Source organism: Scylla paramamosain, chromosome 5 (assembly GCF_035594125.1).
Source record: "Scylla paramamosain isolate STU-SP2022 chromosome 5, ASM3559412v1, whole genome shotgun sequence".
In the NCBI taxonomy this organism is placed as follows: Eukaryota; Metazoa; Arthropoda; class Malacostraca; order Decapoda; family Portunidae; genus Scylla; species Scylla paramamosain.
This window is the reverse complement of record NC_087155.1, coordinates 16,516,692-16,543,358: the sequence shown is the minus strand read 5'-3', so window position 1 is coordinate 16,543,358 and position 26,667 is coordinate 16,516,692. Positions and strand designations below refer to the sequence as shown.

General features: G+C 43.0%; 1 long non-coding RNA gene across 1 annotated transcript in view; it reads left to right on the top strand.

Moving 5' to 3' along the window:
- The window catches only part of LOC135100320 (uncharacterized), a 73,995-nt gene extending 47,930 nt beyond the window's left edge, over positions 1-26,065 (top strand). Inside the window, exon 3 of the long non-coding RNA XR_010268604.1 lies at positions 25,567-26,065. This is a non-coding gene — a long non-coding RNA (uncharacterized LOC135100320). The remainder of the gene's footprint in view (positions 1-25,566) is intronic.
- The last annotated feature ends 602 nt before the right edge of the window (positions 26,066-26,667 follow it).

Genomic DNA, 26,667 nt, shown 5'->3' with positions numbered 1-26,667 from the left:
ATATAAAAGAAGAGGAATGTAAAGATGAGGCAGAAAGATAGAAAGATAAGATTAAAGGCATTTGGATTAGTGAAGAATAAAAAAAGTGTAGGATGAATAAATTAAGATAAACGGTAGAAAGGAATAAAGAAGAAGAACAAGATGAAGAAGAGCAACAAGAAGAGGGAAAAGACGAGAAAGTGAGGAGAGAAGGAGAACGAGAAGGGAAGAATCTGGGAAAGAAGAGGAGTGAGGAGGGAGGGAGGAAGAGAGGTAGGAGTAGAAGAAACAGGAAGAAAGATGAAAAGAAGAGAAATAGAACATAAGATTAAAGAAAAAGAAAATAAGAGAAATTCAAGTTAAAGGTAAGGAATGAAAGAAAGATTTAGATGAAAAAGATAAAAAAAGAAATTCAAACAAAGAAAAAGAAGAAAGGAAAGATTCAGAGAGAGAGAGACAGAGAGAGAGAGAGAGAGAGAGAGAGAGAGAGAGAGAGAGAGAGAGAGAGAGAGGTAAATTCTACCTTACCCACTTGCTCAGTATACAAGAAAAGACCCGTACCTTGTGTTTGCGTGCTCGGACATCGCATCCCGCCAGCCAGCCAGCCAGCCAGCCAGTCAGGAAGAGAGAGAGGGAGAGACGGGGGGAGGACAAGGGAGGCTGCGTGTGTTTTGCGGCAGGAGGTGTGAACAGGGTGAAGGCGGGGACTCGGAGGTTGCCGCCTGTACATAGAAGGTGGACGTGAATACACAGGGACGTTAAGGTGGAGACGGGGGAAGGAGGGAAAGGAAGAGAATGGTGAAAAAGTTTGTTGGTTGGGTCAGAAAGGAGTTAGAGGGACGAAGATGGAAGGGAAGACAGAGAGGTGGATAGAGGGATAGAACTGCGGTAGAACTGACGAAGATGCAAAGGGACAGAAGCAACTGGGGGAGATTTGTACATGATGACAACCCTTGACTCTGGGGAAATGGCGAAACAACAACAACAACAACGTCAATAACAACAACAACAACAACAACAAGTCAGAAAGAAGTTGGAAGAAGTAAGAAGGAGATAGAAGAAGAAAACATACGGAAAGGAGGGAAAGGAAGAGAGAGTTGGGAGAAATTCTTACTAGTTTGTTCTGACGTAGCAGAGAAATTCGTAGTAAGAGGGAAATAGAAGAACAGAGGGAGGAAGGAGAAGAAAAGGAGGGAAATAAAAAAAGGAATATGAACAGAGGAGGGAGGAAAATGGAGAGAAATAGAGAGGGAGAGAGAGATAGGAGAACAGAGTGGGGGAGGAACAGGGAGGAAAGCAGTAAGAGAGAGAGAGATAGGACAAAAAAGAGAGGAAAGATAATGGAGAAATGAAGAAAGTGTTGGAAGAGAAAGAAAGGAACGAAAGAAGTAGTATGAATGAAATAAAAGAAAAGAGAGGGGTGGTAATGAGGGAAAGGAAGAAAATGTTAGGAGAGGAGTTTGGTAGCTGAGGTCAGGACGGAGTTAGAGGCAGTAAGACATGGACAGGCGAAGAACAGAGTGAAAAAGTAATGAGAGAAAGGAAAAGTGTTGGGATGTGAGTTGGTTGGTTGGTTGGGGTCAGGCAGGAAAATAGTAATAGAGAGAGATAGGAGAGGAACAGATAGGGAAGGTGCTGGTTTGTAGAAATAGTGGTCGTGAGTGGTGATGGTGGTGATGGTGGATAATTGTAATGATAGAAGGTTTTGTGAGTGGTGATAAGTGTTTGGCTGATACTGCTGATAATGGTGATGATGGTGATGGTGAACCTGTATTAGCTGGTGATGGTGCTCATGGTGCTGGTATCATGCAAAGAGAGAGAAAGAGGGAGGGAGAAAGAGAGGGGAGGGAAGGAAGGAAGGCGTAACAGTGTATTCCTATCTACAACACTTGTTAAGAGTAGGCTGCGCATTGCCTTGGCGTTCTTTCATTTCACTGCACTTATAAGAAAAAAAATATATATATATATGAATGAAAAACTAAGTAGATAGATAGCTGAACTAAAACTAAATGTGAAATGTATGAATGAAAAACTAAATAGATGGATAAAATATGAAGACAAATAAATAAAAATTACATAGTAGTAAAAGAAGCACATTACAACACAAAATATTTAAAAAAATTCTATTCATTTTATTTATTTTTCATACTTTTTCCAGTCATTTCACTCCACATATCTCCCATCAGCGTCTGCCCCTCCCTTCCTTCCTCCGATCCTCCTTCCCTGCCATAAACCCTCCCTTCCCTCACCCTCCCTTCCCTTCCTTCCCCTTCCCTTCTCTAAATCCTCCCTTCCTTTCCCTTTCCTTCCCTTCTCTAAACCCTCCATTTCCCTTCCCATCTTTATACCCTCACTTCCCTTCCTTTCCCTTTCCTTCCCTTCCCTTTCCCTCCTTTCCCTTCCCTCCCCCTCTCATCCCTCTCGCCCCCTCGTCTTGTCAATCCTTCTCAATAATAACACACATGTAGGTAACAAAGCTTCATTTTACGGCTGACTTTGTAAACAGGACTTAATTTTACGGCTGAGGGAGGAAGCCTTACCTCACCGGGCTTGGAGGAGGAGGGAGGAAGGGGAGGGAGGGAGAGAAGGGAGGGAGGGAGGGAGGGAGAGAAGGAAGGGAGGGATGTTTACAACCAGAAAATTGAGTCGCTGAACATGAGAGTGAGCGAGCGGCCAGACACGGGGATTAGAGAGAGAGAGAGAGAGAGAGAGAGAGAGAGAGAGAGAGAGAGAGAGAGAGAGAGAGAGAGAGAGAGAGAGAGAGAGAGAGAGAGAGACGTAAAGAACAGATGCTATGGTAAAAATCTGTTGGTTTGCTTACCGGAGTGAACAGGGAAGAAATATAAATAAAAGAGGGGACAGGGCATGGAAGCTACGAACAGAACGGTATAAAAATATAGGGAAACAATAAAAGAGAAGTTGGGAGAATGGGAAGTGATAAAAGAATAGGACACGAATATGAAAAAAAAAAAAATATAGGTTGAAATAAAAAAAAAACATCATTTGATTTACAATAGCAACAAAAGCTATACAAATTATAAAGTTAAGCATAGAAATTAGGAAAAATAGATGAAAATTTAAAATGTTTCTTAAAAAAATGAAAAAAATGGATATAAACAAGAGAGAGAGAGAGAGAGAGAGAGAGAGAGAGAGAGAGAGAGAGAGAGAGAGAGAGACGAGGGGGCACCGCTTACAGCCACACGCCACACGGAAACACACGTTTGTCCCCGTGGAGGAGGAACTGACTACCAATGACGAGGCCGGCAGGGCATCAGTGGCAGCCATTCACAGCGCCACATCCCGCCACTGGGGTTATGAGTTAGCCAATCAGAGGCGACCGTTTCTCCCTCGTGTGTCAGATTTGATGTGCGTGTATTGGTTGGACGAGAAGCGCGCACACACACACACACACACACACACACACACACACACACACACACACACACACACATTGGACATGATTGTTTTCATTGCCTTGTGGGGTTAATCGGTTCTATTGTTTGTTTATTTGTTTGTTTGTTTGTTTGTTTGTTTTTATTCTCGTGGACGTACTCTCGTGATTGTTGTTTATCTTTTTGGTCTTACTTCTCTCTCTCTCTCTCTCTCTCTCTCTCTCTCTCTCTCTCTCTCTCTCTCTCTCTCTCTCTCTCTCTCTCTCTCTTGCATAGCTTGTCTAGCTCACCTCGTTTGTGTGTTTGTCGTTTTGTTCACATTGTATTTTGTCTCTCCATATTACTTACAACACCAGCAGCAGCAACATAAACCAGAACAATAATAACAACAACAACAACAACAACAACAACAACAACAACAGCAGCAGCAACATCAACTATAATAATAATGATAATAGCATGTATCATAATTAACGGTCTGTGTGTCTACGAGTCGCAGTGCATCTTTATCTTGATCTTCCTGACTTATGCCTTATGAGATGGCTGGAGACAAACACAATATTATATTTGTCACCATACTCTCGGATAATCTGTGAAGATAAGAGACGGCGCTTGTTGGAACCTCTTAGGACCTGCTGAGTGATTTGGTCTGTTTATGGAGGTATTGTTGAGAGAGAGAGAGAGAGAGAGAGAGAGAGAGAGAGAGAGAGAGAGAGAGAGAGAGAGAGAGAGAGAGCAGTACATGCATGATATTCTATTATATATTTTTAAGTTCGTGTATTCTCCTCCTCTATCATAACACTCCCCCACTCTACTCATCACTTTTCTTCGCTAATAAACAAACTTCTTATACCGCATAGACAAAATACTTAATCTTCTTTATTGCACACCTAAGGACATTGGAAACTGCATAATAAAACCTACTTTCTGGACATATTAATGAAAAAAAGTCAATCATATAAAAATTGTTTAATACTTAGATGGGTAATTAGGATGATTCACTCAGAGTATATTATGTTTTGTTTATGTTCATGTCCTTGGTCACATTCATCCCACCGCTGCCACCAAAATGGATACACGTTAAGAGACAATAGAAGTAATTATATGTGTTTGCCGCGGGAATAATTATAGGAGAATGTAGGAAGAAGAATCTTGCCAGCACATCTCCGTCTGAAACCAAATTATTGGCCAAACTTAATTCAGGATTGTACTCCCAACACATAATTAGGCGCTGGTATTTTTCACACCTCGCTGACACTTGGTTCCAATGTGGAGGGAATAATTGTAAGCGCGGATGACAGGTACGAAAGTCTGATCTCCGAAGTCCTGTGTGGTTTTGAAGATGCTGTGAAGTGAAGTCTTTTTATGTGGGAGTATAAAGGTATCTCGGAAATTTAATTGATTCCATATCGCTTACTACTTCTGGTGATGGTGGTGGTGGTGGTGGTGGTACTGCTACTGTTACTGCTACTGTTACTGCTACTGTTACAACTACTACTACTACTACTACTACTTCTACTACTACCACCACCATCACTACGACTACCACCACCACCACTGCTACCACTGCTACCACTACCATAGCCACACCGTTTGATTTAATAGAAGCGACAGGTACAGTGCTAGTAATAATAACAATAGGTGTCGGGCAATCAAGGTGCTGGCTCGGTTGTTTTTGCCTCGTCGTTATCGTGAGCACAGGAAAGGATAATTGTTGGGTAAATCCAGTTTTTCCTTCGCCGTCTGGGAAGCAAATTGTGTTAAGTCAATCATATTCTGTGTGATTCGTATTGCTCTCTGTCTGTCCTCTCTCTCTCTCTCTCTCTCTCTCTCTCTCTCTCTCTCTCTCTCTCTCTCTCTCTCTCTCTCTCTCTCTCTCTCTCTCTCTCTCTCTCTCTCTCTCTCATGTAGCATTATTATCATTGTAGTACTATAATAGTAGTAGTAATAGTAGTAGTAGTAGTAGTAGTAGTAGTAGTAGTAGTAGTAGTAGTATTGATAATAATAATAATAATAATAATAATAATAATAATAATAATAATAATAATAATAATAATAATAATAATAATGATAATACGTATACAAGTAGTCTCAATTGACAAGAAAATCCGAACTCATGTTAGGTTAGCCATCATAAAATCTCTACAGCAATAACATTAGTAGTAGTAGTAGTAGTAGTAGTAGTAGTAGTAGTAGTAGTAGTAGTAGAAGTAGCGGTAGCGGCAGCACCACCACCACCACCACCACCACCATTAGCAGCACCAGCAGCAATAGTTTCTCTTAGTAAGCAAAGTCAAAGTTAGGTTGGGTTAGCTTCCCATTCATCACCATTATCTCCACGGCTCCACCTGGTGATGCACTGGCGGGTCTTGTTTAGGTCATAATGGAGCCACGCACCCCATAAAGACACCACACATACACACACACGGACATACTTCCCTTCTCCCATTACTAAAAGGGGAGTTTTCTTAATGGCATCTTGATCGTAAAGGGCAAAAGAAACACAAACAAGCCATTTATCATTGTCACTTACTTTATGTATTTTCCTACACTCGTATTCATCCTCATCTCAAGTGTAATGGGACAGTTTGAAGTGGCTGGTTCCTGGGAGGCTGGTGGTGGTGGCGGTGGTGGTGGTGTGTATGGAATGCGGCGTGGAGGAGTGACAAGTGGAGGCTGGTGGTGGAAATGGAGGCTGTATTGTGTATAGCGTGAGTGGTTTGTGAGGGAGTGGATTGTTGATGTTGTAGTGGTGGTGGTAGTGGTGGTGGTGGTGGTGGTGATGGAGGTGGTGGTGGTGGTGATAGTGTTCTGTCGTGTGGTGTTATTCTGTGATAATGATTTAGAATAAGTTCATTAGGTTATCAAGCAAAGCCTTTTTTTTCCTCTCTGACTAAAAAGAATAATTTCTGGGGAAGTCCTGCAGTTCGCTATCAGATTATCAAACAAATTCCTCATTCACTCACAGTCTGCAAGGAACAATTACCCTGGACAGTTTCTGAGGAAGTCCTACCATTCTCTATCAGATTATCGAGTAAATCCTTTCCCCGTCCATTCTCAGTCCACAAAGAACAATTACCCTGAACAGTTTCTGAGGGAGTCCTACAGGGAATGGGTTCTTTAAAAAATATCCAAATTCAAATGCGTTTATTTCCAAAAGGTAGTGGTTATTGTAAAGTTGGTTGGTACCCGTATATCTACACGTCTCACTCAGATTACAAAATAGAACACTTTCACTGCGATACGAAACAATTAACAGCGCCACAAGTAATGTATGAAATCTTTATAAGCCCCTACAAGAAAGAAAGGAATTTCTACCCAGCTTAAAGATTGTAAGTGACTATAAAACTAGTAAAGATGTTTCAGAGTGACTAGTAATTAAGGAAAGATGTATCAAATATCAATCAAAGGGTTAAAACTATAATATAACATTGATAAAAATTAAAACAAGACTAATAGTGAATTATAATATGAACCATAGCGTCTTTGATAGAAGGCTTGCAAGGGGCTGCGTTGTTTTAACGGTGATGGTAATGGTGCGTGATGGTGATGGTGAATGTGATGACGGCAGAGGTATCAGGTTGTATGGAACACTTGAAGGGGTGCATGTTACTGATAGTATGGTGATAGCAACGGTGTAGTAACATTGCTGTCGTTGTAGTTAGGCGAAAGTGACGGTGAAAATAGTGAATGATGGTGATAGGTGATGAACGGTGGAATATAAAGGACAAATAGCGGTGGTAGTTAATGATGAAAGTTCGTACTTGGCATAGTAATGATGTGAATATGATCATGACAATGTGATAGATGGTGAATAAAACAAGAGATAATAACACAGAGATCCTTTGCTGTAGGAGTTAGTGCATGGGAGGCAGTGCATGGGAGGGCCTTGGCGTTGTGGCGGTGAGTGCCTGGGTGGTGGTGGGATGTTAGGGTGATGACAGTGGTGGCGAGAGGGCATGGCGGGGTGGCAAAGATAGTGGCGATGGTAGTGGTGTCAGTGATGAGCAGAAACAGTACTGGCGCTTGCGTGAGGCTGGGGAGTGTCAGAGAGAGAGAGAGAGAGAGAGAGAGAGAGAGAGAGAGAGAGAGAGAGAGAGAGAGAAGAGAGAAAGAGAGAGAGAGAATTATTAAAATATTAGTAATTATTAAGGTCTGATCTCACAATTATTTAATCTTAACCAAATAAATATGTTTTACTTAATGATTTGAACTTTTTAGCTTCTAAATACATATTTCATAACTTTCATTGATTGTTAATTGGTCAGTTTTCTTTGTAGATGTTGAGGTAAAAACGCTTTTATTACTTTTGAAAGTTTTGTAATCAAGAACCATTAAATTCTCTCTCTCTCTCTCTCTCTCTCTCTCTCTCTCTCTCTCTCTCTCTCTCTCTCTCTCTCTCTCTCTCTCTCTCTCTCTCTCTCGATGGCAATGCTGGTGATGGGAAGAAAACGAAAGTCGACAAAGTGAAGAAAATATGTTGGCAATTAAGTAAAAGACAATAAGAAAGAACGAAGATGATGGAGATGAGAAATAAGGATCTAAGATGAGAGAGATAGATAGATAGATAGATAGATAGAGAGAGAGAGAGAGAGAGAGAGAGAGAGAGAGAGAGAGAGAGAGAGAGAGAGAGAGAGAGAGAGAGAGAGAGAGAGAGAGAGAGAGAGAGGGAAACTCTGTATTATCCTTGAGTTACATTGAAGCTAATGCACTGAAAGCAAGCGAGCGTGGGGTGGCCTCCGGGAGAGAGACGAGAAGAGTGAGGGAGAGAGGTGGTGTTGTTGATTGGCGTGGAAGGTGTGGGCGTGGAGAGACAGGTAAAGAAAGGGTTAAGGTGGTTAGTGCTCACTGATGCGTTGAGAGATACCTGGTCTACTTCCTATCTCTCTTTTTCTCTTATTTTCGTCTTATTATTATTCTTTTGCTTCTTTTCTTCGTCTTCATCTTCTTTTATTTTTATGTTCTTTTCTCCTTTTTACGTTTCCCCTTTTTCTTTTTTTATCCTTGTTCCTTTTCTTTTTTTTATCCTACTTCTTCTTCTCCTTCTTCTTCTTCTTCTTCTTCTTCTTCTATTTTTTTGAGTTCTTATAGATTCTTTTTACTTTTCTCTCTCATTTTATTAAATTCTCCTCATTTTTCTAGATATTGTTTGTTTACACTCATTTCACTTTTCCCTTTTACGTCACTCCTTTTCCTCTTCATATTTTTTTTCTTTCTAACTTGTGTTTCTTTCATTCATGTCTTCTTATGTCCTCCTCCTCCTCCTTCTCTTCCTCCTTAGCCAGGACGAGTTTATTTCACTTTTGTCCTCACCTCACAAATGAAAGTTGTTTTGTAAATGTCTCTATTTTTATTTTTATTATTTTTTTGCCAGGGTAGATAACCTCCATGTATGTCTATAATTCTCTCTCTCTCTCTCTCTCTCTCTCTCTCTCTCTCTCTCTCTCTCTCTCTCTCTCTCTCTCTCTCTCTCTCTCTCTCTCTCTCTCTCTTCTTAGTAGCAGTAGCAGCAGTAGTAGTAGTAGTAGTAGTAGTAGTAGTAGTACTGGTAGTGGTAGTAGTAGTAGTAGTAGTAGTAGTAGTAGTAGTAGTAGTGGTAGTGGTAGTAGTTGTTGTAATAATGAAAAGAAAAGATTAGGAGACGGATGAAGAGGAGTAGAAATTATAAAATATAATAACGATAATGAGGAAGATGGTATCATGGTAGTAATAACAACAGGCATGATAGATTGGGCAAGGAGAAAGAAGAGAATGAAGAGGAGGAAGAGGAGGAGGAGGAGAAGGAGGAGGAGGAGGAGGAGGAGGAGGAGTAGGAGGAGATTGAAGACTGACGAGAGGAACCAATAATTGACCAAGAAAAAAAAAGATAAATACTATGAGAAAACAACAACAACAAAAAAAAGAGGATGATAGACGAGAAGAAGACAAAGGAGATGAGAACATGGAAGGAAAAAAAAAACACGATGAAAAGAAGCAGTAGAAGGAGAAGCAGGTGGAAGCAGAATCATCATCAGCAGCAGCAGCAGCATTGGGGAGGAAAAATATAAATAAATACTATAAAAAAATAACTAAAAAGACAGAGAACGATAGACAAGAAGATGAAGGAAATGAGAACATACTCGTAAAAAAAGAAGAATAAAAACACGAAGAAAACAAACAGGAGAAGGGGAAAAGGAAAGAATAACATCAAAACTAAATAAATACAATAAAAAAAAAAAAACAGGCCATGATAGACGAGGAGGAGGAGGAGATGAAACCATAGAAAAAGACACGAAGAAAACAACCAGTAGAAGAAGCAGAGGGAAGCAGAAAACTAGCAGTATTGGGAGGAGCAGATCTTGGCCCGGTACTTTCTCACCTAATATGTCGGGGCTTAGAGAGAGGAGGTGGGGGGTGTCTGGTCAGAGAGGAATTGGGGGGGAGAGGTACCTGGCGCAGCTACACAGGGTTAATTAATGGGTATTGAAGGGCGGGACGCGGATGGGCCTGCCTGACGCGGGGCACGGGGCAGGCACAGCGTCGGGAATGGGGGGGTGACTGCAGTGCTGTAGTCAGGAGAGAGAGAGAGAGAGAGAGAGAGAGAGAGAGAGAGAGAGAGAGAGAGAGAGAGTGGAGGTTAGTGGATGTGTGAGTGTGGATGAGTGAGTGGATGGTGGTGGTAGTGGTGGTGACTGAGTAGTGGTGATTTGGTCGTGAATACAAGCATAATTGGTGTTACTATTGGTTTTAGTTATGGTGGTGAGGTAGTAGTAGTAATAGTAGTAGTAGTAGTAGTAGTAGTGGTAGTAGTAACAGAAGCAGTAGTTTATTTTTATCAATTTATTATTCTTATAGAGCGACAAACTTATCACCTAAATTATTTTCTATGTAGTAGTAGTAATAGTAGTAGTAGCAGTGATACTAGTGGTAGTAGCAGTAGTAACAGTAATAGTATTCCTGTTTTGTAATCTCCCTCACTATATATTCTGTTTTTTCTTCTCGTCTTATCTGTGTCTCTCTGTCTGTCTGAATCCCCCCACCTAAGCCTCCGCCTCCTCCTTCTCTCTCGTTCCTGCTTTCTTTGTCGCTTTATCTATCCACCTGTCTCTGTCTGTCCGCCACCCGTCCTACTGCTCTCTCTCTCTCTCTCTCTCTCTCTCTCTCTCTCTCTCTCTCTCTCTCTCTCTCTCTCTCTCTCTCTCTCTCTCTCTCTCTCTCTCTGCCACTTGTTTTGTATCACTTGACTGAGCTGAAGAAAGAAAATAGTTACAATATAGTTATGTGTAAAAATTGTAATGGTGAGGAAAGGTAAATAAGAATGTAGAATCAGCATAGAGGGTCGAGCAGAACATGTAGGCGTTTAATTACAGGAAGACTAGTCAGTTATCAGAGGTTGTTACCGCCTTGATAATGCGAGTAATATGATACCGCAGCCTCCTCCTTAACCCGCCAGTAAACTCGATCTGTAACCATACAAAAAATATATCGAGTGTTAAATCTCCAGGTAAAGAATTGAAGAAATATTAGTGAGACGCAGGACGAGAAAGTTGAGGAGTGAACCTGCTAATTAACGAAGGAAGATTCAGATTAACAGTTAACCAAGATTGTGGAAAACTGTATTAAACTAAAGGCTTCGTATAAGAATGATAATAATAATGCTTGTGATTTTAAGAAATATAGCTACGGGCAAGACTAGAGAATGGAGGAACCTTTTAATTAAAAAAGAAGGTTCACATTAACAGTTAGCTAAGATTCCTGAAAACTGTGTTACATGCGAGACTGCATAAAAATAATAAGGTGGAAGAATTAATGAAATTTAGTAAGAAGTAAGACAAAAAATTAAACTTGAGGAACCTAGTAATTAAAAAAAAGATGATTCACATTAACAGTTAGCTGAAACTCTTGAAAACTGTGTTACATTCGATACCGCATAAAAATAATAAGGTGGAAGAAGTAAGGAAATTTAGTTAGAGGCAAGACTTATATAAAAAAAAAAGAAACTGGAGTAACCTAGTAATTAAAGAAGGAAAATTAAAGGGAACCGTTAACTAAAATTGCTGAGAATTGCATTGATCCACAGACTAATGATCAAGAAATTCATAAAGATTGATGGATTGAAAGGGTTAAATGATGCTTTTGAATTCTGAACACTAAAATTTTCGTCATCATTAAATTTTGTCTCTATGATTCCACTGTAGAATAAAGGCTTTCTTTTCTTTCTCCTCCTCCTCCGCCACTCATCTCTGCTGCCTGCCCATCTATTCCAGGCCACCAAAGCAAAATTCATCTCTTTATCTAGTCTCTTCTGTCTCTTCAGGTCATTATGAAGAGCAATGTTTAAGAATATACAAGTCGGTATTTTCTTTTTTTTTTTTTTTTTTTTTTTTTTTGCCTCGATGCATCTTTTGGTTTGCATATTTATCTCGTTTTAATTCACTTGTCTTGTAGTCTCTCTCTCTCTCTCTCTCTCTCTCTCTCTCTCTCTCTCTCTCTCTCTCTCTCTCTCTCTCTCTCTCTCTCTCTCTCTCTCTCTCTCTCTCTCTCTCTCTCTCTCTCTCTCTCTCTCTCTCTCTCTCTCTCTCTCTCTCTCTCTCTCTCTCTCTCTCTCTCTCTCTCTCTCTCTCTCTCTCTCTCTCTCTCTCTCTCTCTCTCTCTCTCTCTCTCTCTCTCTCTCTCTCTCTCTCTCTCTCTCTGAGTTCACACACCTACCGTTCACTTAACGAGAGGGGAGGAAAAAACATGACTGCACCTTCCATTCACAACTCCCTTGAAAGGTTGCCCAGAGAGAAAGAGAGAGAGAGAGGAGTCGTTTGTGAATGACGTGGTATTTGCTGCAATAGTTATTTTCCACCACCACCACCACCACCACCACCACCACTCACCTCCATTCACCAGCACCATTCACCTTCTCCCACACCATCTTCACCACCACTAGTCATCGCCTCCACCTGTTTTACCATCACTATCAAGGCACCAGTAGCAGCAATAGTATTAACAGTAGAGGTAGTAGTAGTAGTAACTGGTGTAATAGTAATAGTAGTAGTAGGAGGAGAAGGAGAAGGAAAACGAAGAGGACAAAGAAGAGGAGGAATATGATTAGCAGTACCAATAATAACAACAATAGTTTCTCCTTCACTCCACAGATGGCGTTGTGTTTTTTGTACGTTAATTTATTTTCACCAGACCTAGAAACAGATGCTTGGTGTGGCCGGGGCTTGGAAGTGCGAGTTCCTTCACAGCTCCAGGGAGTGAGGGGGCGCCCACAGCCGCCAGTGCCTGAATCATCCACAATTGCAGGGTAGCGCCACCTCTTCCCGATGCACTGCTGATAATTGTTAAAGCTCTTGATATAGGAAGTCATTTGGGTTTCTTTCTTTTTCTGTTTCTCTTTCTCTCTCTTTTTTTTTTTTTTACTTCTGTTCAAGGCGTGGCTTTAGTGATAATGATGGCCAGGAGTGTTTAGTAAGAGCGTCTCTCTCTCTCTCTCTCTCTCTCTCTCTCTCTCTCTCTCTCTCTCTCTCTCTCTTTCTTTCTTTCTTTCTTTCTTTCTTTCTTTCTTTCTTTCTTTCTTTCTTTCTTTCTTTCTTTCTTTCTTTCTTTCTTTCTCTCTCTCTCTCTCTCTCTCTCTCTCTCTCTCTCTCTCTCTCTCTCTCTCTCTCTCTCTCTCTCTCTCTCTCTCTCTCTCTCTCTCTCTCTCTCTCTCTCTCTCTGGGATGGTTAAGAGAAAGTCATGTTTATTAGAGGACTTTGTTCCACCACCACACCACCACCACCACAACCACTACCACCAATACTACAACCATCACTACCATCGAGAACATGACAGTTAATTCTATAGTTACCTCTCTTCCTTTCTTTTTTTTTCTTTTTCATCCTCTTTCCTTTCTTATCCAAATATACTCCATAACTAGCTTCCTTCATTACTCCTCCTCCTCCTCGTTCTCCTCCTCCTGCTGGTGCTGCTCTTGCTGTTCCTCTTCCTCCTCCTAGTCCTCCTTCATTTACTCCACCGTGCAAAAACAGGACTCCACGTGTGAACCCCAAGACAGTCTGGGCGTCGCGGTGGGCAGCACTCTGGGCCAACAGCAGTGCAGGAACCGCCAAAGGGGAACACGGTGCTTGTATATTTCTTACCTGCATCTCCCTTCACTGTTCCTTTGTACCTCGGGAGACTTGGAATATTTCGGTTTCATTGATTTTTGTGTAGGTATATATTTTTTGTTCGTATGTTAGTATATATTTGTTGTTGTTTTTTTTTACTTTTTTTTATTTATTTATTTATTTTTTTCTGTGGTTGTTTACATGTACCTTAGAAAGTTGTCAGGATGTACCCGCCCTTCCTCCTTTCCCCTATCCCTCCCCTTCTCTCTCTCTCTCTCTCTCTCTCTCTCTCTCTCTCTCTCTCTCTCTCTCATTCTCACTCACACCCACACCCACACACACACACACACACACGATCACAAAATCCTCAGTCACTTGTACCATATCTCATTCTTATTCACCCTCTCTTCCTCACCTCCTACCTTCATCCTTCTCCCCTGTACATCCTTTCCTCCCTTCCATTCCTTCCCTCTCTTCGTCTTCCTGCTCCACGCCATCTGCCCGTCACAGCCTCACCGCCTCCTCCCTGTTCCCCTCCCCAGCTGATGAGCCGAGCAGAGCCATCTGGTGGAGGAGGGCGTAACGACCCACATAAACAAACAATCCGGGACGCCTTGTTTACCCAGCGGACGGGAAGGAGACATTACTAAATATTGTGTGGGCTTAACTACAGCACGACCCCGAGGCTAACGGCGTCTGAATCCCAGTTTGTGGAAGGGGATTAGTCGTGTCCCTTCCTCAGTGATTAATTGAGAATGGACAGCTTGTTCTGGTGGGAAGGCAGAGAGAGAGAGAGAGAGAGAGAGGGCGGGGGTGGGGGGAATAGGGTGTTCTGGTAGGTAGGTAGGTAAGAAGAGAGAGAGGGTATAGGGATGTGGGGGGTCAGGGTGAGAGTTGGTAGGTTGGTAGAAGTGATGTGATGGGTGGGACTGGCAAGGACTGGCTGACTGGTTGCCTGGCTGGTGAGGTCTTCGTTAGTGAAGGACCTCAGGGTAGACTAGACACGCTTCTCATCTCTCTCTCTCTCTCTCTCTCTGGTCAGGACGGTCTTTGAACACCTGTGCGTTGGGTTGTGAAGGTGTGTTTTGGTGGTGGTGGTGATGGTGGTGGAGGACATGTTAAGTGCCTCCTCCTTGGCCTGTCCTCTCGTCATTAGTTAAACTTCTCCATCACCACTTCGCCTCTCTCTCCCTCCTCCTCCTCCTCCTACTCTGTCCCCCTTCCTCTCCCACAGCATCTCTCTCCTCTCCATTCCATTCCACCCTCCCACTCCTATGCTAAATACGCTTTCCTCCATGTCATTCCCTCCCACTCACTGCGCCTCTCTTCTCTTCCCTCCCCTTCCGTTACCTTTATCATTTTCCCATTGGTGCTTGTTTCCTTTTCATCTCCTTTTTTCGTCCCTCGCCCTTTCATTTATTCGTCTCCCTCCCATTCCCTCTCAATCGTTTTCTCTTTCCTCTTCTACGCTTCCATCTCTCTTATTCATTCGTATCCGTCTTATTTCGTCTCACTTATTTTTTTCCTCTATCTCTTTCACACACTCGTTCATTCTTCTTCCTTGTTCCCTCCCTCTTTCACTCGTTCCTTCTCTCTTCCTTTATTCGTTCCCTTCTCACTCGCTCTCTTTCTTTCTTTTCCTTCCTCTTTCTCACTCGTTCCTTCCCTCCGTCTTTATCACATATTCCCTCCCTCTCTGTATCACTCCTTTCACTCCCTCTCTCCCTGTCTTTCTCACATGTCAACGCAAACCTTTCCCACGGCAGCTCACCCAGCTAAGTAAAGTGCCCTGTTGCTGCTCCTCCTTCTGCTAGTCCTGGTGGCGATGGTGGTGGTGCCGGTGGGGAAGACGACGACCTCATACTCACAGTGACGCACGTTTGACTGGGTTCACCTTTGCCTGATAGGAATCTGTTGCTTGCTTTATCGATTATGAGCAGCAAGACGAATGCTCGGTGTGAATGCAGGCGCTATATTAAGAAGCAGGACTTGTGAGGGGGAACTAGTACATGTGAATGAAGGTCGTTGGGTAAATCACTTGGAGGTTTTGCTATTTGTGTGCTTGGAATTACTGATTGGTTTATATATAAAGGGTGAAGAAACTGAAGTACGTTGAATGATATCTTTTCTTCTCTCGTTTTAGGTTAATTACTTGGTTTTACGGTTTTTTTTCTGTGTTGTGTGTGTATGTGTGTTGGGAATTACTGTATGGCTTATATATGTAGAGAGGGTAAAGGGAAATGGAGTGCTTTGAGTTACGTGTCTGGGTCTTTTCTTCTCTTCTCTTCTCTTCTCTTCTCTTCTTCCACACCTTGACAGATGCGTCTCGTAACAACTGTCTTCTTGTATTTCTTCTCTTTCCTCTTGAGAATTACTGAGACTGAAGGCTTTTTATTTCTTTGCTTTAAATAGTTTGCACGTAACTGGAATCTACTTGTTTATTACACTTACTTTATTCTTACTTCAATAGATGTCACCTTTCTACAGTCTTAATCTTCTCTGTTCCTTCTCTTCATTCCGTTTTTCCTGCCCATGCTATAGATGTCTCAGGAGGGAGGAAACGGAAAAGAGGGAAGCAGGAAAGGATGAAGGTAGGGAAGAGGGAGAGAAAGGAAGGGGAGAGAGAGGGAGAGACAGACAGCGTTCGGGGGCAAAGTGTCTCCTAAAGTTTGATCAGGAGGGTGTGGCCACTAAACTTTAAACAGATACTATCACTAGACGCGTCTGCCTCACCACACACACACACACACACACACACACACACACACACACACACACACACACACACACACACACACACACACCTGCCACTCCTTGACACCCCCGCACATTTCTCTCTCTCTCTCTCTCTCTCTCTCTCTCTCTCTCTCTCTCTCTCTCTCTCTCTCTCTCTCTCTCTCTCTCTCTCTCTCTCTCTGCAAACCTGTCCTCTTCTTCCTCTCCCTAAGCTAACCCACAATTTATCACCCTTACTCTTCACCACCACCACCACCACCACCACATCCTCCCAAGCGTCAGCACATATACGCAACACACATGCGCCTTCACAGTGCACGACAACTAGTCTTCACCAACACAGCCACCCACCCACCCACCCACCCACCCACACACACACTTATTTTCATTTATCTTGTGAGGTTGGTGGAAAAAATGGAGTCTAATCTTTTGTTTAATTACGTTGGTAAAGAGATAATAATAAAGATCTGAGTTGATTATCTCGGAAAGTTTGTTTTTGCAGCGCGCCACAGATTTAAAGTTAAGGTAAAAGCAATATAGCGTATCTAAATGACTGCATATTGTATATCATGTGTTTTTTCCCCATTCTATCGCAGGTATGTGAATGTATTACGAATGGGTGCGACGGGCGGACGGACAGAGACGGTGTACTTACCTTGTGTGTGTGTATGTATTTATTTATTTATTTATTTTTTATTTGTAAGGGAAATCTACGAAGCGCGAAAAAAAAGAAGAAATACCACACTTCATGTCACTCTCTTAAAGAATTAGTAAAGGAATAATTTCAAGGTGTGGCCAGTTGAGTTTTTAAAGTTGTCTTGATACTTGAAAAAAAAATAAATAAAATAAATAGATTAAAAATTCTAAAGGTGTCGTTAATTGTGATTTTTTAAGTGTCTTTGATACTCTTTTGTTGAAAAAAAGAAAAGTGTTCGAAATCTAATGATGTTGCCAGATGAGTTTTTGAAGTGTGTTGATACTCTCTTGAAAACAAAAATAATAGTAAATTTAAAGATATAGTATAATATTGATCAAAAGTAACACACAGTACTCACGCTCACTGTATATTTATCTTTTTCCTCAATCTCAAGCCGTCTGATCTGTTAATAATTTAATAATCTATCAATTGTCAAGTTTTATAAGTCAGCAGATAAGAGTACTTCAGAATAAAAGCTATTTTACAAAGACTACAAAGCGATCAGTCAGGTTCTCATGGGTGTCTTTCTCACTGACGGTGTATAATCCTTGTTAAACTATCATTAGAATCACGAAAACATCCTTGAAAACCCTAATAATTTGTGCTACAACCTATTAGTAGTAGCTGAAGGTTTTCATAGCTGTTTTTCTCATTGATGATGCAGAATTATTTGTTAAACTATCATCAGAATCACGAAAACATGCTTGAAAATACTAATTATTCCCGCTACATCCTGTTAGTAGTAGCTGAAATAGGACGCCAAAATATTCAATAATACAAATAGCCTTGAATGAAAATATAACGCTACGGAAGGAGGCACAGAGCATCACAGGCACAGAAACTTGCAGGATTGTGACGACTATACCTGTGTGTGTGTGTGTGTGTGTGTGTGTGTGTGTGTGTGTGTGTGTGTGTAAGTCAGTAACTGGTTGGCCTGTCTGTCGCACTGCAACCTGTAAAAACAACACGTAAAGAGTAAAAGAAAAAAAGAAAAGAAAAAATATATCCTCCCACCCGCCCGCCTGCTGCCGCCGCCGCTGAACTGACGGTAAGTGGCAGCAACCTGGTCGCTTTATTTAATTATTTATACACGAATTCTGAACCCTCGTGTGTGTGTGTGTGTGTGTGTGTGTGTGTGTGTGTGTGTGTGTGTGTGTGTGTGTGTGTGTGTGTGTGTGTGTGTGTGTGTGTGTGTGTGTGTGTGTGTGTGTTTCCATATTCGGTGTTCGCTGAAAGTTTACACGCATCTAAGAGAATCTGCGAAAGTGTAGTTAGAGAGAGAGAGAGAGAGAGAGAGAGAGAGAGAGAGAGAGAGAGAGAGAGAGAGAGAGAGAGAGAGAGAGAGAGAGAGAGTAAGCCATCTATTGCTTCTCCAGAGCTTCCCTTTACTATCTTCCTTCCTTCCTTCCTTCCCTCCCTCCCTCCCTCCGTCCCTCCCTCCCTCCCTCCCTCCACGTTCCCTCAGGATGTTTAAATAAGAAGAAAAAGAAGAAACAAAAATGTATGCACTGAAAAATGAAAACGTTGGCAATATTTCTCGTGGAGTGACATCTCTCTCTCTCTCTCTCTCTCTCTCTCTCTCTCTCTCTCTCTCTCTCTCTCTCTCTCTCTCTCTCTGGCTTTCCTATCATCATAAAACATCCAGATCACACACAGGAACAACAGGTTTTCGAGTAGTAAGTTAAAGGCAAACGTCACATTTTCTCCCTCGTGTCTTCCTGTCTTGTTTTATTTCATCCCAAGGTCGTATTAGTCGTTGTACCTTGAAAGTGTTGTGTGGGGAGGAGGGGAGAGGAGAGAGAGGGGAGAGGGGAGAGAATCGTCCACCGCATGGCCCTGGGTGTTCTCCTCCTCCTCCTCCTCCTCCTCCTCCTCCCCCTCCTCTTTCTTCTTTCCCTCGGGTTTCATGTTTAATCGATGGTTGAGTCTTGAATTGAATGTGTGACCCTCGGGGAGTGGTTTCTCTCTCTCTCTCTCTCTCTCTCTCTCTCTCTCTCTCTCTCTCTCTCTCTCTCTCTCTCTCTCTCTCTCTCTCTCTCTCTCTCCGTCTATACGTACCTATCATTACGTCTGACTAGCTTTCTTTGCCTGTTTCTCTCTCTCTCTCTCTCTCTCTCTCTCTCTCTCTCTCTCTCTCTCTCTCTCTCTCTCTCTCTCTCTCTCTCTCTCTCTCAATGAAAAAAGGGTGGGTGATGAGAGAGAGAGAGAGAGAGAGAGAGAGAGAGAGAGAGAGAGAGAGAGAGAGAGTTAACAGCCTCAAGATTTCGAACAGGGTCCATGCCACGTTGGTGTTCTGATAAGCTTAGATTATGACAGCTTATCAGACATCATCACACGACACATGCCACCACCACCACCACCACCACCACCAACCCTGTCCAACACCAAACGGCCTTATTATCATACATTATCGCACTACCACTTGTCATCATCATTACCATCACTACAGCTACATCACCAGCGCCACCACCACCACCACTACCGCCGCCGCCACCACCACCGCCACCACCATCACCACCACTGCCACCTCTACCATCTCCACCTCCTTCTTCATCATCATCATCCATCATCGTCACACACCATCATGTCCACCCAGTGTCCCTCAAGCCTTAACATCTATCTTTTTCCCTTCTACTCCTTCTTCTTCTTCCTCTTCTTCTTCTTCTTCTTCTTCTTCTTCTTCTTCTTCTTATATATTTTTCTCTTTTCTTCTTTCATTATCGCGTTTCGTGTTGAGTATCCATTTATGTCTTTATTCCCTGCTCTATCTCTCTCTCTCTCTCTCTCTCTCTCTCTCTCTCTCTCTCTCTCTCTCTCTCTCTCTCTCTCTCTCTCTCTCTCTCTCTCTCTCTCTCTCTCCATCATCATCAGGGTTGAAATTAACACTCCTTTCCTCCTCCTCATATCCTTTTAAATTTTTACGTTTCATCACCAACATCTTCGTTTTAACTTTTATCATTTCGTTGCCAGCATGTTTTCTTTCCCTTGTCTGTCTTCCTTAGAGAGAGAGAGAGAAAGAAAGAGAAAGGTCAGGTGGCTCTTCTCATTTGGCTACAAGTTCAAGGCTGTTGCTCTCATATGGTAAAGATGTCGCCTCGTGTCAGTCCGTCTCTGTTGCCACTACCTATCCTTCCCCTCCTCCCCAATTCCTCCTCTGTCACTACTCTAGAAGGAAGAAGAGGAGGGACTGAAGTAAGAACAGGTGGACAGGTGAGGGACAGGTGGCTGGTTCTCTAATCTGGGAACCTTTTGCTCTCTCTCTCTCTCTCTCTCTCTCTCTCTCTCTCTCTCTCTCTCTCTCTCTCTCTCTCTCTCTCTCTCTCTCTCTCTCTCTCTCTCTCTCTCTCTCTCTCTCTCTCTCTCTCTCTCTCTCCTTGTTATTACTGCATCGTGTCTTGAGGTTCGTGGCGGAAGGCATCGATCATTGCTATTCTGACGCTGTTCCCTTATCTTGGCGCCCTTAATGCTAGCGGCCCGGGAGGCTCTGGGTGCCCCTTTGTACAGGCTGAAACCCTCCATTCTGAGGCTTAATTGATTGCATCTCACGCCGCGCTGCATCTCAGACCGTTTGAGTTAAGCAGTAGAAGGATTTTTTCCTCTGTCGCTCTGAATCTGTGAATTATTATTATTTTTTTCTAGTCTATTTGCATCTCCTTCTTACGCATCTTCTTCATGTTCATTTGTAATCGTTTCTCTCTCTCTCTCTCTCTCTCTCTCTCTCTCTCTCTCTCTCTCTCTCTCTCTCTCTCTCTCTCTCTCTCTCTCTCTCTCTCTCTCTCTCTCTCTCTTGCTCTCGCTCTGGTTTGTGTTTTGTTAACGTTTCTTCTTTCTCTTCCTTCGTCTTTACTATCCTACGTCTCCTACTTTAGATTCGATACTGCAGGTTATCACAAACAGTCTTGTAAGAACTAGTACTTCTGCTTCTGTTTGTTCTTCATTTGTGTTTCTTTGTGTTCTTCCTTCTCGAACTCTTCCTTTTCTTTTATTTTTTTGTTTTAATATTAATCATATTTTTCTCATTCCTTCTATTGTATCTTCTCTTCTTTCTCATCTTCTTCATCTTACTCATCTTCTTCATCTTACAAGTGTTTCGTTATAGTCAGCTTAGTTTTTTTTTTTCTCTTCCTGCTCATCTTCCTCCTTTTTTTTCTTTTTTCTTCTCTTGCATCATCTCTTCTTCCTCATCTTCTTTATCATCCTTACATGTGTTTCTTTCTGGTCTGTGTAGTTTTTTTCCCACCTCCCGAACCACCTCCCCCCCACACCTCCCCAGCTCGCCCACTCACCTCTAACATAATCTGCATACCTGAAGTACCCAAGGCGGGGATGCAAGTTCCTCCACCTTTCCATAAGCTCCCGCGCACCACGTACACCATCCTTCCCTCCGCACCTGCTCGGCCTCACCAATCCTCCCTCCACACAATTCCACTTCTGCAGTCCTTTCCATCCACACTTCTCTCGTCAGTCTTTCCATACCATTACTGTGTGTTTAGTTATTTTACTCCTCAATTTTATCTTTGGCTACTTGCTTTTTATATTTACCTTATACAAACCTCATCTTTCATCTCAACTTTCTTCCCTAGTCGTGTTGTTTCCTCCATTCTCATCCTCCCTTCAGCGCCTCCTTCGGTATGACTCCTTCCTTAACTCAACTTCTCCTGCAGTCCTCCCCTCCTTCACTTGTCTATCCATGCCCTTCGCTACTTCCTTCCAGCTCCTGCAGAAGCTATTGAGCGATGTCTGGGGGATGTCTGGATGTCTGTCAAGGGCGAGGTTGTGCTTCTGACGCCGGCCGAGAAGATAGCAAGAGAGGGAGAGGGATGGGACAGCAGGGAGAGTAGGAGAGGAGGTATTGCTTGGATCTTATCGGGGGACGACCATCGCAGCTCCGCCCTTGCCGTGACCTCCTAACATTTCTGCCTAGATACGGTACTGCCTTAACACCTCACCCCTCTTCTTCTGGTTCCTCGCAGCCCTACTCTGGCATAACTCCCTTTGTATCCCCCTAACCTCAATGCCTCCATGCCTGGTGCTTTCGTCCTCTTCCGCTGTCTCTCTCCTTCTCTGCGTTCCTGTGGGTAGTCTTTGGTTTTCTGTACTTCGTCCTGCATTTCATATTTGTATTTTTTTGTAATTTTGTTTCCTTTTGTTTTCCTTCATACTGTTTCTGTCTATTTCCAACCATTCTCCGTTCCTTTCTCGCATTTTTGCTGCTTCATTCGATAATATTTTGTATTCGGTCATTTTACTTCTCTATTTTATCTCTGTTTTCTTGCCTCCCTCTGTTATTCTCCATTATTCTCCCTAATTAGTATATACACCTTATTCTTTCATCTAAACCTTTCTTCTTGGTTGCGTTCCTCCTTTCATTCATGTCCTCCCTTCAGCGCCTCCTTCAGTATGACTCTTCCCTTATCACATCGAACACTGCTACTCTTGACCAGGTCGTTAGTTCCTTGTGTGTCTCCTGATTGTCTCTCTGTCAAGATTTTGCCTCATCATTTCAGTTATTTCTGTCTAATGTGCTTTTCCAGTCTTCTTTCTTTCTTTATTTTTCTTTTGTATCTTTATATTTTCTTTCTAGTTCCTCTCTTTCCTTTTCTTCCTAATTTTCTAGTTTTCTTCTTCCTTAATCTTTTTCTCTAATTTTGTTTCTCTTTTTCCAGTTTTCGTTCCTTCCTTTATCTTCTTCTCTAATTTTTGCTTCATTCTCACTTTATCGTTTCTTCCTTTTCTTGTATTCTTTTTTTTTTCGTCATATTTATTCTCTCTCCTCTTTCCTTCTTCAAATTTTTCCTTTCTTTCTTGTCTTTCTCCATGTTTTTTCTTTTTTTTATTTTCTATGCCCATATTTTTTTATTTATTTATACCTTTCTTGTCCATGCATTCTTCTCTTCCTCCCTTCCTTTCATTCCCCTCTTTCATGCACCTGCCTCTCATCATTCTCTCTTCTCCATCCATCTATCTCTCTTTCCCTTTCTTCCTCTTTTCTAACCCTCCTCTCTCTTTCTGTCCGTCTGTCTGTCTATCTGTCTGTCTATCTGTCTCTGTCTGTCTGTTTGTCTATCTGTCTGTCTGTCTGTCTGTCTGTCTGTCTGTCTGTCTGTCTGTCTGTCTGTCTGTCTGTCTGTCTCTCTCTCTCTCTCTCTCTCTCTCTCTCTCTCTCTCTCTCTCTCTCTCTCTCTCTCTCTCTCTCTCTCTCTCTCTCTCTCTCTCTCTCTCTCTCTCTCTCTCTCATCCTCCCTGCACTGAACAATCACCGAATACAACGAGGCTTCTTTCACAAAAATAATAAAAAAAAACAACTTTACAGTTCATTTTAAAGAGGTACCAAAAGCAGTCCTAAGTCAGCAATAATCCCTACTAGAAGTTAAAGGCAAGGGAGGAACTGCGTATCTGTGTGTATAGCAGTGCTTGTGTCTTGCTTTGAGAGTCCAGAGGAGCGAGGCAGCGAAGAGCAGGAGAGAGAGAGAAAGAGGAGAGAGGAGAGGCAGGAGGGAGGAAGGCGCCAGATAGCAGCTCGCCGGGCCATATGCTTTATAGCTCGGCGTCCGGGGCGTGCGAGGAGGGCAGGTAGAAGAAGAAGAAGGGGTCAGTCCGGTTTATATCTGGGACTTAATTATACAGCTGAGTGGAGAAAGAGAGAGAGAGAGAGAGAGAGAGAGAGAGAGAGAGAGAGAGAGAGAGAGAGAGAGAGAGAGAGAGAGAGAGAGTGTGTGTGTGTTAGCATTGGAAAAGTAAGCTAAAGAAAGTCAGAGAGGAAAAATCACGTTAATTAACCATAAAAGAGAGAGAGAGAGAGAGAGAGAGAGAGAGAGAGAGAGAGAGAGAGAGAGAGAGAGAGAGAGAGAGAGAGAGAGAGAGAGAGTTAACATTGAAAACGTAATCTAAAGAAAGTCAGAGATAAAAGACACATTAATTAACCAGAAGAGAGAGAGAGAGAGAGAGAGAGAGAGAGAGAGAGAGAGAGAGAGAGAGAGAGAGAGAGAGAATGGCTAACCCCGAAGTGGATGGCTGAAGGAAGAAAGTCGAGACGCTGCTATGAACGAGCGTGATATGAAGGCTCCACGTGCAGTCTGCCAATCTGCCATGCCCGCAGCTGGACCCCCGCTATCTCCTGGGAGGAAGAGAGAGAGAGGCAGGGAGGGTGAAGGAGAGAAAGAGGAGGCAGGGGCGGTGAAGAAGAGAGGAAGAGACAGGGAGGGTGAAGGAGAGGAGAGGCAGGGAGGGTGAGTGAGAGGAGAGGGGCAGGAAGGGTAGAGTGAAGGATGGGAGAATAGGTAGAAAGGAAGGGGTGATGAGAGGGAGAGACAGCAAGGGTGAATGGGAGAACGATGGAAGAAGAGGGAGAGAGGGAAGAGATGATGAAAGGGAGTGGTAGGGAAGGTTAAAGGGAGAGGGATGGTAGAAAAGGGAGAAGGGAAGGGATGATGAGAGGAAGATGGTGAGAGGTGGAGACAGGAAGAGGATGTGAAGTGAGACAGACAGACGCCGTGATGACCAAAGACAAAGTGTTGAGTGTTGTTGTCAGAGAGAGAGGGAGAGAGAGAGAGAGAGAGAGAGAGAGAAAGAGGGGAGGAGGTGGGCCGAGCTAAGAGAGCGAGAGAGATAAGGAAAGAAGTGACGGTCTAAGAGGCGACACACTGATAAACTCACACTCTTGGTTTATGGCGCGTGAGTCACCCAGTCACCTTGCGAGGCTTTGAAACTTGGCCACCCTCACAGTCCCCTTGTCCAGTCACGACGCGGCCCTTTGGCACTACCCGGCCGATGTCAAGGACCGGAAACTTAAATAATAGTAATACAATTATTAGATTATGTTCTTAATACTGTCACTAGGTTATTTTCTCACTCGCTGATTGGTTGACGTATCCCCTCTGTTGTTTTGAATCATGATAATACGTTACCTTATATGGAAAACTATTCATTTGCAAGATACAAGATTTTGCTGAGGTATTCCCCTTTTGTTGTTTAATATTCGACAAAGATACTTGAACCAGGAAAACCGGATTTTCCTGATAAAACTCACAAATAAATGAAGGTTTTGCTAGGAATATAGATTTAATATGGCGATCGTTTAAAACTCAATCCACGAAAATATAGGACAGCTAGTGACTGTTACCATGCTTGCGTGTCGTCAGTGCCCCAGAGACCGTGATAATGAGTACGTCGTGCCCTTGGCCTCCTGACACTGCCCTGCATTCACCGTCCCCTGCACTCCCACCAGGCAGTCCCCAGCGCCTGCTACTCCCCGACACACGACCCTTGGCTCTTACTGGCTTGAGAAACATACCGAAATTCTTGCTTATGACACTCATTGGCACTTCTCCCTCGTCCTGACAATCCTGACACTCATTAATTCCTCATTGTTTCCTATAGTGTTTCGTGGCATCCCCTGGCACTCTTCCCTTATCCTTTCCTTTCTTCCCTATACCAATCACTCCTTATTTTCTGAGACTCCCTGGCACTTCTCTTTCATCTCTGCTTTAATCCTGACACTCCTGACACTCGCTGACTCCTTCCCGTTGTCCCTATAGCGATCACTTATTATTTCCTGGCACTCCATAGCACTTTGCCGGCACTTGGGTTCTCTGGTACTCTCCCATCCTTGGCATCTCCTATTCTGGTGTTCGGTATCATGTATATTTATTTATTTCTTCTTTTTTTTTTTTTTTTTATCAGTGGCTGTGGAGCGCAGTTTCATCCAGTGTCCTCGCGTGAGTCACTCCCGGGCAGCCTTGCAGTGTGAGAGCATGTGAGAACAAACAGCGCGCCACTACCAGTACACCTCAAATGGCCAGCAGGAGACAAAAACAAGAAAAAAAGAAACACTCCCACTTTTTCTTCATATATGGCTGTGCGTTCCGTGCGAAAGGAGGACGGCGGGAGCAGGAGGTGAAGGAGGAGGCTGGGGGAGGCTGGGGCAAGCTGGAGGATGCAAGGCCGTCTGTCCCCTGAGGTTCACACCGCGGGACTTTGGCTTCCAGACTGACGTGGACTTTCCTGTGGGTTTTAAAAGGAGGCAATGCTCTTAAGGTGCCGAAGGTGTGGAGAATTAAGTCTTTAGGGTGCGTTGAGGGAATAAAGTGCTTAGTTCTTAGCAGTGCTTAAGAAATTGAGTCCAGTTTTTCTTCTTTTTTTTTACTCTCTTGGGCATTTTTTTTTTCTCCACATCATCTCCTCGCCTTATAAGATTGTACCGTCTGTGAATCGCTTTCTAGAATCCAAGCTCCCTCGTATATTCTCCTCCTACTCCTCCTCTTCGCCCTTCTCCTCCCCCTCCTCCTCCCTCCTCCTCCTCCTCCTCCTCCTCCTCCTCCTCCTCCTCCTCCTCCTCCTCCTCTCGTGGTTCAAGTGTGGCTTCAGGAAAACATCGTGGATTCCTTCCCTCTGAAAAATTTGAAACCGGCCTCAGCTCGGCGCTCCGGTGCTCACTCTTCGGGAATGTTTTCAGGATCTGTGATAAGCGAAGACTCATTTCACATCGGTATCAGGAAGCGACTGAGCGTGAAGCAAAGTTGAACCTCTCCTCGGGGAACAATGCTTCGGGTCGTCGGTGAAGTGCAGGAGAAGTTGCTCGTGAAGTTAAGAGAATAGATGTTCTGTTCTGCAGGGCTTCCTTTTTATTTTTCATTGATGTACGAGTATGAAGACAAATAACAGAAGAACATTCATGAAAATAAAAAAAGGAGTGAAAAAGAAAATCATGGTAAAATGCCGCTTTACATAAATTCTGATTAATGGGAGTTACAGAGAGCAAGGAAAAAGATTGCATAGATCTTA